This window comes from Passer domesticus, chromosome 7 (assembly GCF_036417665.1).
Source record: "Passer domesticus isolate bPasDom1 chromosome 7, bPasDom1.hap1, whole genome shotgun sequence".
NCBI lineage: Eukaryota > Metazoa > Chordata > Aves > Passeriformes > Passeridae > Passer > Passer domesticus.
This window is the reverse complement of record NC_087480.1, coordinates 39429474-39448618: the sequence shown is the minus strand read 5'-3', so window position 1 is coordinate 39448618 and position 19145 is coordinate 39429474. Positions and strand designations below refer to the sequence as shown.

At 40.2% G+C, this 19145-nt stretch overlaps 1 protein-coding gene and 1 long non-coding RNA gene across 11 annotated transcripts in view; both read left to right on the top strand.

The window, feature by feature from the left end:
- The first annotated feature begins 455 nt into the window (after window positions 1-455).
- On the top strand, window positions 456-7749 carry LOC135304935 (uncharacterized). Of its 2 annotated transcripts, XR_010366182.1 has the most exons (3): window positions 456-581; window positions 2193-2334; window positions 7550-7749. It is a non-coding gene; the product is annotated as an uncharacterized LOC135304935 (long non-coding RNA). The 2 variants fall into 2 exon arrangements; XR_010366181.1 differs by having other exon boundaries at window positions 2193-7749.
- A 517-nt stretch (window positions 7750-8266) lies between these two features.
- RC3H1 (ring finger and CCCH-type domains 1) overlaps window positions 8267-19145 on the top strand; it is a 58583-nt gene continuing 47704 nt past the window's right edge. For 7 of the 9 annotated variants that reach the window (XM_064427873.1, XM_064427877.1, XM_064427876.1 and 4 more), the window contains exon 1: window positions 8656-8835. The gene's annotated coding sequence lies outside the window, so the exon portion shown is untranslated. Of the gene's footprint in view, window positions 8495-8655; window positions 8836-8876; window positions 8951-19145 lie in introns of those variants that run through there. The other 2 variants (XM_064427867.1, XM_064427869.1) reach the window with 2 other exon arrangements.

The window sequence follows — 19145 nt, the reverse complement described above, 5'->3', positions numbered from 1 at the left end:
AGTATATGCATTCTATATTTGAGGAGAAAGAAGGCACACTATTGTTTTGGGGAGTTAATATTCTTGGATATAAGGTATTCCTCTTCTGGAGTGTGTTCAATTTAAGTCTTTAAAGCACTGCTCTTTGGTTTTTTTGACTTTGAGGAGTAATATAAGGAAAAAGGTGTGTAGTAGATTATTGTTGATGACAACAGTGCTGTGGAAGACAGTTGAGCTGTGTCCCATGGAGCAGAGGAACTACCTGGGAATGGAGTTCACTGGGTGTCCTGCAGGCAGCATGTGAGCTGTGAGCAGATTGTTTTGGTATGGATAGGAACAGGCCATTGCAACAATACACTGTTTGAATTAGTCACTGTCAGTGTACGTGTGTTTGTTTAGAAACTTCCAGTTTCTTCCTAAAAGACTAGGATAAGAAACAGAAAAAAAAAAAAGATACGAAACATTCTGTTACCTGTGGTGCTTCGTATATATTGCATATGTATTTATATAAACAGGATAAACTTTTGGCCAAAGAAGTAAAACATAGACTGTGCTCTTCACTGCTGGAAGGAACTCCTCGAGGCATTGCTGTGGCTGGAAAGGTAAGCTTGGTTTTAGAAAAACCTGAGATCCTTACCTGTGTTTTGTACAAAATTGATCAGCTTAATGAGAACATAAACTCTTGTGAGAATTTCTTACTTTAGTAATTCACTGCAGCATTACTGTCCAAGGACACAGACTCTTACAGAGGGAGACATTTCTGCTTTTAAAATTACATTTTAAACTCCATTTCAACCTGTTGAAAACATTTGTCTGTCTTTTTGAATGGTAGCCTGATGACTTGCTGCACCTTGTCATCCTTGAAGAATTTTGCAATTTGATATTAGATGTCAACTTAAATTTGTACTGAAGTCATTTCATTCTCCTCTTACTGGTGTGCTTGGGCACAAAAGGAAAAGGAATTTTGCTGAAGCAGATAATTATTTTTGCAATTATCAACAAATTTTAGTAGCAGTTATTTCAGAAATTAGGAAACTATTGCAAGCAAGCTTTCTGGATTTGTGAATGGACAAAAAAAAATGGATGTAAAAATCAAATTTTAACAAAATTTGCTACTCTAATATGTAAGTGAAAATGCTTAGTTTTTTAAAAAGGCTGTTTAATGCAGAAGTATAATATTTCAAAACTAGTGTTTTCTGTTGTATTATGAATGTTTTCCTCATCAAACTTCCAGCAAATTTTTTACTTTTTTTGCCAAATTTGTAGAACCATTTTTTCATAATGTGTGTCTGGGCTTTCATAATGTGTGTCTAGGCTTTTTATTTGTATATTAGGACAGCATCACATGAATGCAGAGCTGGACAGGAAGTTGACCCTGGCGAGGCTGGGATACAGTTCATTTTCTCCTTGGTAGCTGGTGCAGTGCTGTGTTTTGGATGGAGCATAAGAAACATGTTGGTAACACACTGATGTTTTCAGTGGTTGCTAAGCCTCCCACAAGATCACAGCCTCCTCTCAGGCATCCCCCTCCTCTGGCATGGAGTCCTCCATGGCCTGCAGGTGGAATGCTGCATCCCCATGGACCTCCATGGGCTGCAGAGTCACAGCTGCCTCCATGGTCTTCTCCACAGGCTGCAGAGGAATCTCAGCTGCTGCTCCTGGAATGCCTCCTGCCTCTCCTTCTTGTCTGCTGTTCCTCTCACATGTTCTCACCTTGCTTTTCTCTGGCCACAATTACAACTGCACAACTTTTTCTTAATTCTTAAATCTGCAATCATAGAGGCATTACCACCATTTCTAATTGGCCCAGCCTTGGCCAACATCATCTCCATCTTTGGAGCCACCAGGGATTGGTTTTGCCAGACATGGAGGAAGCTTCTAGCAGCTTCTCACAGAAGCCACCCCTGCAGCCCCCCATGCCACCAAAACCCAGGCCATGCCAACCCAGCACAGCTGGTTTCAGCCTCTGCCTCCCAAACCTTGGGAGTTTTAGCAGCTACACCCAAGAGATCAGTGAATGACTCGTTTTGCCCTCAACTGCTTTTCAGTGTTTGACTCATCAGTGGAGGGTAGAAAGTTTTATCTTGTCTATTAATTATGCAAATAACTGCATACATGCCTATGTGCTTCCTGTGGAGGAAGTCCAAGGAGAAGGTGGGGTTGGTGTATGAAAATACAGGACACTCCTTTTCTTTCCTTTTTTCTTTTCCCAGAGCACTATGTTAATGGAAACAATGATAAAAACAGCTGTCTGGGAGAGTCTGTAACAAACTGCTACATAAACAACCTTCTGATACTGAATTGTTGAAGTCTAACTACGTTCAAATTGTAAAGACCAAGGACTTCAGAAGGAAGGTAAGTTATTTTATGGCTCATATATTTCATGCAGGTAACACGTCTGCCTAGCAAAGCCACAGAAACATTGGGGAGAAACAGACTGGAGATACTGTGGCCTTATGTACGAGAACAAGAAGTTTCCCTAACAGAACAGAAAGTGTGCTTCTCAAAATAGCTGGCATTTGTTAACAGGCTAAGACTTGTGCATTCTGTGTGCCTCAATGAGCATATAAAAAGAATTGATTCATCTCTGAGAAATTGATGACACTTGCTAAAAATAAATGAGTTTAATATCTCAAAAATGTATACACAATGTAAGCTCTATCTGTGCTCACAGGATGTTCTGATCTTTTCACTGTTTTTTCTTTAGTAATTATATCAGTAGCTTATGTAGAAAAATAACATCAAAAATAGCTAACTCAGGAAACAACAAATACTGTCTCTTTCTGTCTGGTAATAAGAGCCAATTCCAGCTAACTTTCACTCAACTTATGCCTTTCTTTCAGTGATTTTCCTTTTTCTTCTTTTGTAAATGTTGCTTCTTTCACCTGCTAGACTCAAAGAACAGTAGGGAACATCATTATGACAATATATTAGATTATAAAAGCCTTCAAGAAAGCATGAAAAAATATTTTATAAGCAATAAAAAGATAGCAACTTCTTTTTACAACATCTGTCATCTTCTAAGGAAAGTTCACAAAAAGAATAGTTGAAATACCAAATTAAAACAAAATCCTGAAGTGTTAAGATTAATGATGTAATTCTTGATGAAAATTTACCAAAACCAGAAGAACATAGAGAACAGGAACAAACTGTACTGTACATTTACAAGACAGAAATTTCAGTGTTTCCTGCTGAAGTCAAACTGCTAGAATGATGTGTAACAGCTTTTTACCAGTACAGTAATGAGAATACTGTGCTGAAAAGAAATTTAAAATTGGAGGAGGAAATTCTTATTAAAAAGGTGGGGGTTTGCATGTGTGCCTGACCAAGACATGATATGTACAATCTGGTAAAAGACTAACAGAAATTAGCATACAGCTATGATCTCCAAAAAATAATCTCAGCCTACCTAAACAAATTTTGATGGATTTTCACTGAAAATAATATTTTAAACTGTTTTTCCAGGATATGCTGCAGCTCCATATATAAAAATATGTATATTACATATATATATATTTGTGTATTAGGAAATTGATTTTTGTTTACATATCTCTTTTGAAAAGCCACTGAGGAGTTAAAAACATGTCCCTCTGCAACTTCCTGAACAACATACTTTTTAAAATAAAATCTCAGAGAACTGAGATCTGAATAAGCAGCAGTTCCTTGAGAGCCACACTAACATAAAAACACCTAAACATGCTTTATGCAATCATTCATGTGTTAGGATTAGCTGTGGTTGGCCCTTGCTATTCCTGTGGAAACTGACAGTCCTGTCTTGTATCAGGTGTTCTCAAACCAAACCAGTACCAAACTTGGAATCTTTATGGATAATACAAAGCAAGAATAATTCCAGAACATCATCAGCACATTTTCTTTTACTGCAGAAATGTGATGTGATTAGAGATGTAAGCCAGTCCTACCTTTCACTTGTGGTAAGAGTGCTTTCCCTGGGAAATCTGATTGGTAAAATTATTCAGATGGCACTTTAGTCATAATGTAATTACAGTAACTTGCATGAGAGTGGAGGATGCACAAGGTCCAGTGGTTAGAACAGGAGGCCAGACCATTCCTCATCTTGCTCTTCCTTGCTGTGTGAACATGAAAAGTTGCTCAACCTTTACAATTTTGCTTACCCTGCAAAGGCTATGGGTTTACATGCAGCTAAGCAAAGGTACTAACTGTATTGCCTCACCTGTCTCTCATTTTCTCCCAGTTTTATAGTACATGAGTAAACCTGCCAGAAAGGAACAAAAATTACCTTGTTCATTTAGGTGGTTTTCAGCTTTATACACACATGCACTGGAATTCTTATAAAATATAATTGCCTTAATTGTTTATCATCCCAACATATATGTTACCTTCCTAAGCTCATTAAGAGGCTGCAGTAAAACAAGATGCAGCAATGCTATGAAGGAAAAGACAAATTTCAACCTAAGTGCCACTGGAGCAAGGAAAGGAAATAAGGGATCATACTTCTGCTTTTCTGTTGAGACAAAATAGAAAAGGAAATAGAGCAAGGAATGAAGTGCAAGATAAAGATGTGGCAACATACAGCACTTGGCAGAGGCTCCTGCCCCTGCCCAAGGGGACTCAGAAGCCAAGGAGATGGTTACTGCAGCAGAGGGCACTGCAGTGACAAGGATGTGGGGTGTGGTTGTGGTACTGGCTCTGCTTAATGGAACTACAGACTTGCTCTGCTGCAAATTCTGGTACTTTCTGTTGCTTCAAAATTTTTATCCCAAAAAGACAGGAGATGTGCTGAATGACACTGAAAGGTCTGGGACTGGAGCCAAGCAGGCAATGACACGTAAGCAAAAAAGGCAATAAGGAGGAGAATGTGGGGCAGGTGTTCCTCAATCAGCATTCTGCATCCCACACCACCAGTGGGACCACGAGGATGAGATGGGATGCTTAAGGAAGTGAAACCTCTAATGAGAAAGCATCAAAACAAAGTTTCTTACCTTCCTTATAATTTCTTCTTTTTCCACAGCAGCTGCAGTCAGAGGGTATATTTACATAGACCTTTGCATTCCAAGTAGGCTGGAAACACAAACTTAATAATTGTATTGATATTCTACAAATTTATTATGAACATCATCAATGAACTGCAAAAAAATTTTTCAACAAATCTGATGTTTGGTGGGTAATATAGTATTATTTACTTGTGCAAATTGTGAAGTTGTGAATGCTTGGGAGAGAAGTTTTCAAGGAGGAAAACTCATTTTATAGATATGGACTTCACATTCATTTAGATGCTCTAGGCTTCTTTTTACATGGGAAACCAAAACCTTGTGTGTTATGTTGGAGATACTGAGCATGTCCACAGTGTAAGGCTGTATTTGGTTAACATTGTTTTATTATTTAAAATAAGCATATAAAACTAGCTCCAACAGTTGCATCTGTATCCATGGGCTTGGATGACATTCTGCATGCTCTTTAATGAACATTGGATTTTTTTTCAATGATGATGTTGGATGAATAGAGTCTTCTGCTTTTTGTCAATGGAATTTTATAAGAGTGCAGGAATTTAGGTTTTGTTAATGTGATGGTCAGTTTATTTAACATGATGGTCAAGCATATACAAGTGCAAAGGATTTTATTCTTTATTATCTGTGGTTTAGAATTTTCACTGTGTGAAATAACAAGGACATGCTTGCAGCCACCTGGAGAAGTATTTCAATCTTGCTTTCCATTCTGATATCACAGGTTTCAAAATGAGAATTTTTCCTCTATCACCTTGACAAGTCACATTACTAACTAAAATAGTGGACTGAAATGCTGCCAAGACATTTAAAAAATACACATTTCTTTTTTTAAAGACAGCTATCCTGGTACCACAGTTCTAGAGCAGTTTTATATAGAAGGAGTAATATAAAAATTGAATGGTGAGATGATACCATTTGACAGTTACATTGGTATTTTAGGTATTTCTCTCAGTCATAGAGGCTAAAATGGGGAGTCATTTTTAATGTATAATTTGAAGAACATTACTAGTGTGGCCACAAATGTCAGCTCTTAGAACCATGCCTACACATTATCCCCTTTTGGATGGGAAAAAGGAGAGAGAAAGGAATTGAAAATTGAGACTATATGCAGTAGAACAAAAACTAATTCCTGTGGGCTTTTAGGAACATAAAAGAAAGAACAATGTAAACAAGTGGAGATGAATTATAGCAAATTTAATGATAAGCTGAAATGATATTTGAAAACAGTAATCCTAAAGACAAATAACATTTTGTGCTTCACATGCTAAAAGCAGTGTATCACACAGGAAGAAATGCTGCATAGCTGGGGAAGGCAGACACTGAAAATAATCTAGGTTATCTGGTGGGATCAGATCCCAACAAAAGAACAAGCTCATCCACAAATTTCTGAACTTTCAGGAAACATAACAAAGAATAAACATTAGAAAAGCCTGACTCTGATGGAAGTCTAAAGTGGGGCTTGAGAATTCAAGTGCTCATCTGTGCAGTGTTAGATAATAACAACAATAGGTGATTTCATATCCCACTTCTTTAAATTTCAACCATGTATTACTGTGGTAACCTATGCTGTGCTACTGAAAATTGTTGCTAGCATGTTCCTACTGGTAATGCAATTAAATGTTGAGGGAAAACATAAACTACATGAAAAATAAAACCTTGCCACAATAAGGAGCCAAAAGGCTAAGTGGGAGAAGTCCCCAGACTGGAATATTAAAACCCAGACTGAACAGAACACTGTACAATCACTTGCTAAAAACAAGGAATAACAGGATTCAGGCCCTGACCATTTCTAGCTGCTGTGACATTAAACCAAAGTTGCAAAGAACACCTACCATTTCAGCTATTCCTAATGCCATCTTCTGCTTCTGATCAGGACACTCACAACTCCAACAAGGTTCACATTTCTACTGTAATATTTGAAGAGGAGTCTGCAAAAGATAGCAATTGCTGATTGAGAAGTTGCTGTGGTACAGAATATCAGACTGGCTGGGAGCACCTTAAAGCTCCTCTTGTTCCAAACCCTGCCACAGGCAGGGACAACTTCCACTAGACCAGGTTCCTTCAAGCCCTGTCCAGTCTGGCCTTGGACATTTCCAATTTACACTGATTTTCTAGCTCATAGTAAAGCTCTTGCTAAGTCAAAGGTGCTCTTTGTAAATATCCTAATCTTCTGTGTTCGTAAGATCTCAATGCCTGTGACTGTGGCTAGAAAACTGTTTTCAGAAATTAATAGCTTTTCTTAGTACTAAATATTTTATTTAAACACTGATCCTTGATAAATATTAAGGTTGTTTTGGTGGAAAACCCTAAATAATAGAGATTATTTCTTTAGTAAAACAGAAATAACACTTTTAGTTACTAGCACATTTCTTGTCAAGTTAATGAAAATCTGTCTATGGTCAGTACAAGAGTCAGAAATAGGAGCTGAAGAGTAACCTTGCCCTATGTAGTTTTTCCCTGTATGTAGGAATTTCTGCCTACATGTCACAGCCCAGCTTTCTTTTGCAGGCCTGCTCTCTCAAATCCCTGGCTCTGGGCGTGGCTACTTCTGACTTGACAATGTCCTGTTTATATTGTATTTCCAGGTCATGCAATGCTGCACTTCAGATGTTGGACTGACAGTAATACACTGGGTGCTCCTCACAGTTATGCAAGGAAAACAGAAAAGCAGGGAGTCCCTGCACAGCATCCTGCACAATGGCATCACAGCAGGACTGATCCCACAGAGCCTCCAGCTGGGCATAGATATGATAAAATAGATGGGCAATAAAACAGGACCACTGAATACTATTTTTGGTCTTTAATTTAAATATGGTTTCCTTAGTGTTTTATACTATATAATGTTTCATGTTCTCATAAACAGGCATCAAGTGGATGTGCCTTGAAATATCCTGATGCTCAATAATTACTGCTTGTAACAATTTAAAACTGTCAATCAGTACGTGCTTAGTAAAAGCTGCAATTCGAGTGACTGCAAGACATTCTATAATTGCGTTTTAAAATTTCTTCTGTATGCCAACTAGTTCTGACTGTCATACAGGAAAGCTTGGAGGGTCCCCAAACATCTTACCTGTGTTGTTGGTTAAAGCTAAGGATGATTTGTGTCCTGCAGCACACAAAGCTACGGGGGACCTTCTCCAGTACCGAGTCCATCTCTACGCCTTCACTTGGGACTGGTGGGCAAAACCCCGAAAGCTTTACCCTGCACGGCCACGTAAGAGGGAATTAATTTGCGTCATTTTCCCCCGAAGTCAGAAAAGTAACCGGCTTGAAGCAGTCAGGTGTGAGGGCATGAGGCAACCGCAGGGTCCACCAACAGAGGTTCCTGAGGGAGAGAAAATGGCGGGCGGGGGCCCTCAGCAAGCTCCCAAAACACAGAGCGCTCCCCAGGAGCCACTCCTGGTGTGACAAGCCTCGCCCTCCACCCCCGAGCCCGCGAACTATGACAACAGGAGCTGAGAGGGGAAAAAGACCCCACCTGAAAAGAGGAAGGCATCTGACATTGCAGACGGTCCCTGACGGAGCGCGAGGTACCCTGCCCGAGACGGGCCATAGTTCGCCCGCCCTGCCCTCACGGGCTCCAGGCCGTGACTCGGCTATTTCTCCCCGTCCCGTCGCGTCCCGGCTGCGGGGGGAGGCGGGCGCAGGAAGGGGCGGGTGGTGCAGGGAGGGAGGGAGGTGGGCGGTGAGAGAAGTAGTCGACGCACAAGATGGCCGCTGCCGGAGTGGCAGCGGGGCGGCGGCGGGCGATGGCGGCGCTGCCTCGGGGCCCGCGTGTACTACTGGAGGAGCAGCAGCAGGGCGCTGTGGCAGCCCCGGTGTGCCGGAGCTGAGGGGGCCGCTGGGCGCTGCAGGAAGCCCGGCCCGCGTGGTGAGTGCGCTGCCTCCGCCGCGGGGTGCGGGGAACAATAGGGCGGGAGAGCTCTGCCCGCCTTGCCGAGAAAGGAGGCGGAGGGGCGGGCGCTGGGACGAGATGATCTCCAGAGGTGCTTTCTACTTCTAACAATTCCGTGACTTTGTGCCTCGCCAGGCCTCAGGCTCCGGCCGGGCTCGATTTCCGAACGCCTCGGGCAGGCGGGGAGGGACCGCGGTTCGCTGTGCCCGATGGGGGCGAGGCGAGAGCGACTGGGTCCGGCTGGGGGTGGGGAGAGGCGGCATCGCCTCAGGCTGCGGCGGCCGAGGGACAGGCGGCTTTTGTGTGTGCCCCCTCTGCCTGTCGTTGTTTTTTCCAGGGGCTCTGCCTGCCTCTCCTTGAGAAAATTCGTCCCTCTGTCGCGTTGAACAGCAGAGACGGAGGGAAATTAATGATAGAGCCCTACCCGTCCCCGGGACACCTCTCCGCCCTGGGTTGTGGCTCTTTTGTCTGTCGTGCCTGAGGGAAGAGCGAGGTGGCCGCGGCTGCCTCTGCATGGGGACAAACGATGGGGAAACCGCGCAGGATCGCCCTGCCTTGCACTAGTTTTTCCACCCTGGCATTGTTTTGGCTGTTGGATTACACCCACAGAGTGGGTAGGGTTTCGTGCCGGGGGTGCGGTGTTGGTGTAGCTGGGATTTAATTTGCTTTGATGGTCGGGAATGTCCTGGTGTCAGGTTTTGTCTTCAAAAGCCATTGTGAGGTCTGTCTTGTTTTAAAGCAGGGAACTGATGCAGGCTTTGGTTTTTCCCCCTAGGACCTGGGAGTGTTTTGTTTACCTCTGCACGCCTTTTTGTCCAGAGTGTTTATCTTATTTTTATACATTTTAGTCAAGTATGCGTGACAAATCATTTCTTCCTCCAGCAGAAGCTATGGTTTTCGGTGGGTTTTTTGCCATATTGAAAATGGCTGAAGTGGGGGAAAAAAATAAAAATTTGCAAAAATAATTAAAAGGTTCAAAGTAACCTGGATTGCAGCTGAGCTGCTTTAATCATTGTAACTGGTGTAGCAATGCTGTCATTTAATGACTCTGCTGGAAGATAAATGCAGCATTTATACTCTATTCACATTATTTGGTTATAGAATTGTGAGATAATACAGGAATACTCTGAGGCAGAAGTTAATGTATTCCTAAACTTGCATTTTCTTACTTCTTCCAGGCTGATGAGGATGTGGAGGTGGTTAATTTTGTCAGCTATAAATGTCTGTATTGCTGCGTTTGAAGTCAATGAAGCTAACGTGGGACTTCATGGCTGTATAAATAACCCGTGTTCAGGAGCAGCTGGTACATTATTGCCACTTTCTAAGCTTCACCAGGAGCTCCGTGGCTTTCTGCAGTGCATTAAGACACAAGGTTGATAATGAAGTTATGGTTCCCACTAACATAAATAGAAGCAGACGTTATCAGGCACGTTTTCCTTTCCCTGTGATGGCTTGTGGCTTTGCCTTCCTGTCCTAGAAAAGGGTCTGTCAAAGCAGACAGCTTGACAGGCTGCTTGGAGGGGAATTTAGAAAGGCAGGTACCATCAGAGCAGTTTGTTTTGACAACCAGAGACTTGAGTTTGTCAATCACTTATGAGCAGCAGGAACCTTCATTGACATAAGTGGGAAGTAACTTGTGTGGTTTCTGGTGTTTTGTTGTTTGTTTTTGTGAGGTTTTTTTTGTCAACTCTGTATCCAAAGTAGCTTAATTTAAAGCAAAATATTTTAGAAATTTCTGATGGGATTGTTGTGTGCTGATAATTTAAAAAACTAATGTTCCAGTGAACAGATGAATATATGAATGTGGAAATTGCAGACATTAATATCACAGAGTTTAATTCAGGGGCGTCTTGAGGCGTGTATTATTATATAAAAGTGCTTGTGCTAAAGCTGAAGAGAAATGAGCAGGAATGCTTTTGGAAACTTCTGACGTGTTGCCAATGATTCACCAGCAATCTGGGTGGAGCCATTATCAATCTTGTTGAATTAAGCTTCACAGAAGTTGAGATTCAGTGAGTGTATATTAAATAATGCTTTAATTACTTTGTATGGGGTTCGGAAGTCTTGGGTGGCACTGATGCTGGCTAGCTTTCATAGTGATGGCAAAAACTAACACCCATTTAATTGGGATCTCTATCTCTTAACTAACTAGTGCTGTAAAAGGTTGTTTTATGATACTTAGGAAATTGACCTTTCCCAGTCTGTAATATGTAGTGATATGAAGGATAATTACCTTTTTTTATTACATTCTGCATCAAGAATTACAGTTTACATGCTGGATACCCGGGGAAAAAATGTTTCAGCCATTTGAAAGAACTTGTGGAGTCATAGCTTTCCAATGGTGTGACATGTAAAGCTGAATTAGAAGGAAAGAACTCACCTGCATGTAGATTCCCAAACTTCCCAGGAATCTCAGAACAGTGATGGAAAAACCACTGTAATGTATCTTTCAAGCAGGTGACCTTTATAAAACTTTGTATTTTTTTGCACAGCCCACTCATTGTTTAAAATTCCTCTCCCACCATGGATTCATGGAATCATTTTGCAGATGAAAGTCTGTGTGGTTTTGTGGTGGTTTTTCCCAGACCCAGTAAATCAGGTGGTTGTTTGCTGGAGCATCCCGAGTAACATTGGCTGGTGGGCCAGAAAAAACAAATCTGACTCAAAGTACATGGCAGATAAAACATAGAATTAGCAGTTTTGAAGTTAATGTCTTGGACTGTACTAGGTAACAAGTGGGAAACCATTATCATACAGGAATAAAGATATAATATGCTGCTATTGTGAAAGATTATTATATAAACACACTGCACCAACTGAAATTTCAGTGTGACCTTCAAGATTCCATGTAGGCTCTGTTACAGTAATGAAGTCTAGGGACTCTGCTAGGTGAGAAAGAAAACCACAAATGTTTACTTATGGTATATTACTTTCCTTTCTGAGCACAGGTTCCACAGTGTGCCCAGAATTAGGTGCAGTTCCCATCACTGAGGCTGACCACTTGTTTTGCTGAAGAAGTGCATCTCTTGATAATTACTTTTTGCATCAGTCTCATTTTCTTCATTACCAGTATGGTTAAAATTGAAATGGTATTAGATTTCCAAGGGCTAACTGATTTCCTAATGAGGTTTTTTATTTGTGGAAATGGGTTAATGGGTAAGAAGGTGCAAAAGTCCTGATGGCCTATTATAAATAGATGTTTCTGATATAAAAATAATTTCTGGTTAGAGCGCTTGAGGAAACAGCTTTCCTGTTACTCCATGGTAGCATCATATTTGGTGCTATCAGCTGGAGAAGAGGAGATTCTGGTGATAGAAATAGCAGGAATTCGAAATAATTAGCTGTAAATGTGTGTTGTCAGGGGCAGTACCAGTTGTGCACTGCTCTGTGTTAGAAAGTGCAGAGAGGTGTTTCATGCAGGTGTGATGGGTGTGCTGGCCTCACATTGGGATTACTTCTAATGGAGTGAGAAGGAAGGCAGCTGCAGGGGGTCTAAGGGAAGCCTCAGTGGGTAGAGATGATTTCTCATATGCATCAGGGCATATATGCATTTACAAAAGGACCTGGACATCCTAGGCAGACTTTTACATGAAAACTTCTGCCCCACATGCTAGGTTACCTGTTCTTCCCCCAGGGGGGAAAAAAAAGTATTTTAGGAATCCTAAAAAATCACATGGGGAATAAGATCTCTCTTCATCACTTGATTGTTCAAAGTAGATAGAGGCCTATGTGAGCTACAATGTAAGCTACCTTGTTAGAATGAAGACATTTTTAGGAATTTAGACAAAAATCTTCGTATGAGAGAGAGATGTGAGGAGGATTGTTTTGACACACAAAAGGATTCTTCTTTTCTTTTTCTGCTACATAAGAAATGGAAGATACGCAGTTAAACTGAAAAGTGGTGGAAGTGTTGCTGGAGGAACAGATCTTTCACTTGCTTCACGTAGATTGTGACAGAGTTGCCATGTAATTTGATACAAAGAACCCAGAAGAGAGTGTTTGTGTCAGGGAACACTGTGGTGAGCCTGGAATTCAATATTACAGAAGCAGGAGGCTTTATTGACAGTTATGCCTTCCAGCCATGGTCACTAAAACCACCAGAAGGACATGTTGTTCTTGCCTCTTGCTGGATAGACCCCTCTCACTACAGATTGCTTCCAAAACCACTTTTTGAAGTATTAATTTTCAATTACTGATTTTCTGGTGTTTGTGGTGTGCATATTATATTGATCTGAGACAGGACTGCTTCAGGTACAAGAGAACTAAAGAAACAAAGTGTTTGGTGTAGCTGAAGTGTGCTAGGCTGGGAAAATGAGATCTCGCAGGTGGTTCCTTATTTCTTTTAGTTTTTGGGGTTTTTTTTGTTTTAACATGGAAAGCCTGGTTGGTCTCATCTCTCTGCTATTCCAGTTTAATAGGTGTTTTTAAAGTTGTCTAAGTAAATACTGTTTCAAAGCAGGCTGTTAATCTTAAATAAAAATCTGGACATTCCAAATGTAATTATTTTTCAGGATGCTTCCGTGTTTACTAGACCCTGTGAGGATAAGCTTTGAAAGTTGAGGTATGGTTGCTTTTAAATCTGTTGTTGTTAACAAAATGCTGGTTGATCAGCTGATGGAGCAGGAATGTTTATAGCTTGGATCTAAGGTCTTCTCAGCACTTTCTCCTGAACTCATTTTGAGCACTTAGTTTAGTTCAGATAGTGAGCAAGTTGGAAGGGTTTTTAACTACAACTTTTTAACTTCCTTGCTAGGAAGGAGACATCTACTAGAGTGGCAGGAATCTCACCTCTTTGCTGTGCATTGGAGGTTTTCAGAGACTTGCAACTAAATATTTTTGATAAATTGTGTCAGCCAGTGTTGGTCTCCAGCTCAAAATTAAGTGCTATCTTTAGGGCAAAAGGAGTAAGGTTCAGGGAAGGTATTACAAAGGGAATGAATTGAAATTCACAGAGGATGGTCTTAATTACCTGCTTGTTAATGAACCAAGTTCTGTGGAACACTCCTGGTAGCATTTAACTTTCTCCGTGCTTTGTTTTTAGAGTAAACGTTACTCATAATGACATGGCACTCTTCACTTTCTGTAGCAACTGTGTTTGAATTAGTAACTTCTCTGTGTCTTAGCACAGTCACTGTGTAATATAAATGCCCTTGAAAAGTGACTGAAAGAAAACTCTTACTGTTGACTTATTTTTCCTGTAAGTCACATTCTTTCATCTTGTTCTCCTTCCACCTCCAGTCCTTTTGTTACCACTTTAGAATGGAAGTCCTTGAGGTGCTATTTGATGTTACAACAACAAATGGAACTGTTAGGGCTTTATTATCCAGCCACTCACAGTACAGCAAGATAAAGTGTTTTGTCCTGTGTGGGTTTTTTTTTTTTTTTCAGTTCTGAGCTAAGATGCAAGAACTGAAGGAGAGACCTTGAAATTAATGGAAACCAAATTGTAATGCAAATTGTAGAAAGTGAGTTTGATTAGCTTATGTGGCGTTCCTCAATTGTGGCATGTTGCATAAACATTATTTAATGACCATTAATGATTCTGGCAGTTACACAGGCCTAATGATAATTAAATCTCACCTTTCTGGATATAAGCTGTTCTCTGGGAAGCTTAGTAGAAAAAGTTCCCCTGCCTTTATAAGTGAACATTATGCTAATGAAATCTTGAAAAATCTGCTTATGAGTCCAGTGAAGCAATCATCTCTGTTTGTGGTGTGTCACAATTTAAAATTCCTATTTCATTGTAAGAAAATCAAGCTTGGGTTTTGTGCCACAGATTGAGGTGGTTTGAGGACATAGGAAATAGCAACATGCTGTCCTGCTTTACAATCTATGTATGGAAGGAAGAGCAGGAATTGTGAAGCAAATCTCAGCCCCAACCCTCTGCAAATGAAAAATCTTCACAGCTATGTATGATGTTGCATATGTGTTTCTTGAGCTCTGCTGGAGCAATTGTTTGTTTAACATAGCATCTGGGAAGTTGGTCCTAGACGTGTCTGTGGGGCTTCATACCAAATCACCAGTCCCCTAATGAACTAATTAATCACATTGGAAAGATCTTGATAAATAGCTGTTTATCATCATGCAGGAATTGTCACTAGCACCTGCATTGTTGTTAGTCATTGTAAGGGTAGACAAAATCCAGAAAGTTTTGGAAGCTGGGAAATGGCTTGCTCTTATTTAGCAGCTCTGAAGGACAGGAATTCTTGGTCTTGCTTGTTTTGAGGGGATGTGGGTTTTGGATCAGAAATAGATGAGAACAGGGCAAAGTCTCATAAATTAGTAAAGCAATTAAAGGAAATAGCACTCTCTGATGTACCTTTTCAGACTTGAAATAACTTTTCTCTAAGGAGTCTTTTATCTCTTTGCTTGCTAAAGTGCTCTGTTTTCTTTGTAGGACTTTTTTTTCCTGGATGCATGGTTATCTTTACCTCTCCTGTTCTCTTTAATGATCTTTCATTCTCTGGTATTCTCTATTTTTCTTTCACTCATCAATTCAGCCAGCTAATGCAGGTAACAGAGATGGCTTGGTGCCTCTTCGTTTCATTGCTTTATATTTCAGAGTTGCAGAGTAGTGATTTGGATAATGGAGCAACCTGTGGTACTCCTTGTTCTTAGCATTTACTGAGGACTGTTGAAACATCACTGCTTCCTCTGGAACTGATGAGAAGTTAGGGAGCATTGTGACCACCTTGTTGCTGTAAATTTGAAGGGAGACGTGGAGAAAGATAAAAATAAGTTGGGCTAAACTGGCCTGATGAGATGGACTGGGTTAGTTAAACCAAAGGCACTCAGGCTGTCCTTCCTGTTTCATGAGTCATTCTGTCATTTAATTGTGTTAGAAGGCCTCCTGTAGAATTAATTAAAAAGGAAACCTTATTAATGCTGCAAAACATATAGTCAAATTGAATGTTAGTCTACCAGGCCTTATGGATAGCAGGTTGACACTGTAACTTCTTTGTAAGTGAATCATAACAGTGGAAAGAAAATGTTATTCAGGGCAGTGAGAATTGCTTAAACTTGGTTGTTTGGAGTAGACCAGACTATTTAAAATGTAACTGTTTGTTGCCAGCTATTGTCAGAGTCTACTGAAGAGATGTGAGCCAGCAGGATTGTCTTCTGGGCTTTCTAACCTGTGTGGATTGTTAGTTTCCTGTACTTGTGCTGTATTAAATCATGCTAGCTGAATATACCTCATTCTTGCTACCTTTTAATGCTGCTTGTCCACTGTTTTGTAGTTTTTACAAAGCCATTTCTTGGTTTGAAGACATCTTACTTTGATTCCATCTGGTTTTGTCTTCTGAACATTTTATGCCATTTTAAGGATGTATTTCTGTTAAGAATCTTCAGGGACATGAATAATTTCAGTGCACAGAAAAGATGCTCAAAGTAAGGGTTGGCTGTGTTTGGAAACCCTCTAAATCATCTCTTTTTTTAGAAGAGGTTCCCTGTTGATAACAGTATGAGAGTGGAGGTACGTGGAATAACCAAGTTCTAACTCATGCCAAAATGCATTGGGAAATTGAGCTTTTTGGTTTTCCCTTCAGTGATGCTGCTTAGCATTTTAGTGGTGACCTGCCTGTAGGCATGAAAGTTCTGTTGGAGTGCAAGTTACTTCTAATTTTTATTAAAATAATAAAGTGAAAGGCTGTGCACAAAGCTCTCAAACACCTTAAGTGGGAAGCAAAAAGGCACAGCCCAGTTGGTTGCCAATCACAATAAATTCCTTAAGTTACACTGAATTTACCCCTTTTCTCTAATTATTACTAGACTTAAGACTTTATCTTCTCTCTGAGCAGTGTGATTTTTGCAGAATATATTCTTAGTGGGGGGAAACTTGGCAAAATTTTAATCTGTCCTTAATGCATGATGTTCTTTCTCATTTCTGTAGCATTTGCAAAAGGGGAAAATAAAAATAGGACTAATAAGATGGTATCAACACTGGCAAGTAGCTTTCAGTCTTTTTTTTTTCTTTTAACATTCATTGGTTTACCAGGAGTATTGGAAATTCATCAGTTAAGGCAGAATAACCTAAGTGTCAACACCTCCACTGTAGTTCATAGAAATGCAGTATTTCCCTCCTGATTTTCTGTAAATCTGAGGATTTACATGACTTCAGCAAACAGATCTGTAGTAAGCTTTTCTGGTCACTCCTTTCTCAGTGGAACTTTTCTGTCAAATGCTTCTAACAAAATAGCACTCAGGGGCGGGGTAGGGATGTCTGTGGGTGTATTTCTGAAGAGAATTCTCTGCTCACAGCAGTTTTGATGTGAGTTTTTAGATTCACTAGATCGGTTGAGAAGAGAACCTGAGCTCTGTCAAATTGAAGCTTGGCCATGGTGTGGGTGATTCCAGGACATACCAGGAGGAAAGGCTTCCACAGAAATCCTTGGTATTGGCATTTGAGGATGTGATGATGTGGCTGTCACATTACTACAGGAGAGGAAAGGGGTGTGGAGTCAGGATTACTCACAGGTATTAAAATAGTCACAGGTATATTTTAACTAAAATCTCAGTTGAAAAGAAAAAACCCAACCTTCTGCAGTGTCTTCCTATGACTAATACAGGTATTCATTCACCTGATAAATAAAAATGTAGCTTGTCCTTCCCCAGGAGAGGACAAAAGGGAGAAAAAGCCCTTGCTTATTTACCAGTTTATATGACAGTAATTGGGAGCCTTTAGGACAGGAAAGTGAGTGGCAGCAATCCTTTCCTTCAAGTACATCTGATAATTCATTAATGTAATTTCAGAAACTTGGTGTAGCTTTTGAGAAGTGGGAATAGTCAGTGGTGATGTGACAAGCTGCTATGTGGGTTGTCATTACACAATAAAAATGGACAGTAAGCCTATGGAAATCCAGTGACTCGAGTATGCTAATAAATACATTTAAATACTTTGTTGTTGTAAGGTTTTGCTTGCTGAATAATTCCCAGCACAGTTATGAGAGATACACTAGTGCTATTCCAGCTGCCTCTGGCTTACCCATTTTTAGAATTTTCTCTTTTGAATGGTTTGTCATTAGGTTTTAGCATAATGTCATTGCTGTTATTCCAAAAACAGCAAGTGACTGAATACAGGAATATGTGTAAAGGAACTGCATGGGTGGTAAGAGTGTCAATGCCTAGTTTTCCTTTCCTGTGCCTTATCATATATTTGGATATCTGCTGCTTAGCCAGACTTACACAGCACAAGTCAGAGGAAATTTAAATTATCAAATCGTGCAAGTATTGGCTGTGCATGGCTGGCTTGTCATTTGTCGTGGCTTGGGCTGCAGTAACAGTGGTGTGATGGGCAGCTGAGTTCTATTTTTAAGACTCTTAAAAATAGGAAATTTGAAAAATGGAAGGATCTTTCTGAGTCGTCCATGTGTGCCATAACTGTAAAACATCGATCAGATGTACTTTGTACTCTCAAGGTGCTGGACAAGGTGGCATTGCAGTCAGGGTGTGTAAGGCCCAAACACTTGGAGTCTCGTGGCAGTCTGGGACAATGCCTATTGAAATCTCCTGGAGAGCTGTCACTACTTCAAGGAGATTGCTAATGGAAGTTAAGTCACCAAATGAAGTACAGAGTTGCTTGATTTTGCTGCTACTGTTATTTTCTTTCTGAGCATATTTCAGTCTTGTCTTAAGATACTGGGCTAGATAAGCCTTATCTAGTCCAATATCTTAGTTTTCCCTGAGTCAAGTCTCAGTTTCTGTGGATAAAGTTCATTAGTGCAAGTTTACCCTTTGCTTTGAAGGAGTTAAGCTGGTTCAGCATGCCATGGAGATCTCTGTACGTTTTAGTAACACAACTCTGGCAGTAGTTTGTGAGATTGTATCCCATGTATTTTTTATTTTACATCCTTCTGGTTGCTGATACTGCAATAATATAGTTGTAATGTGTTCTTAGAGATGAATATATCTTTGAAGACTGGGAATGAGAAAAATTCTTTGTGGACTGCTCCATTTAGAATAAGTCTCATGCAAAATAAGCAGTAAGTAAGAGGACTTCCTTTTGAAAAACAACATTCCCTGTTTGGAGGAAAACTTAAAAGTCATAAACACCAAAATTCATCAAATTGGCACTGGATTTTTAATAGATTACTCCCAGGATTATTGCATTTTGCCTTCGTGATTGAATGATTTTCAAGTTAGGTACTTTAAATTTTTCTAAGTAGGGTTATAATTCAAAACCTCTTCATAAGAACATGTAGGATATTCTTTTTCCCAGTTGAATTCAGGCTCCTACAAAAAATAAGTAAACAAACTTCTTATTCATTACTGGTAGGAAGATCATTGAG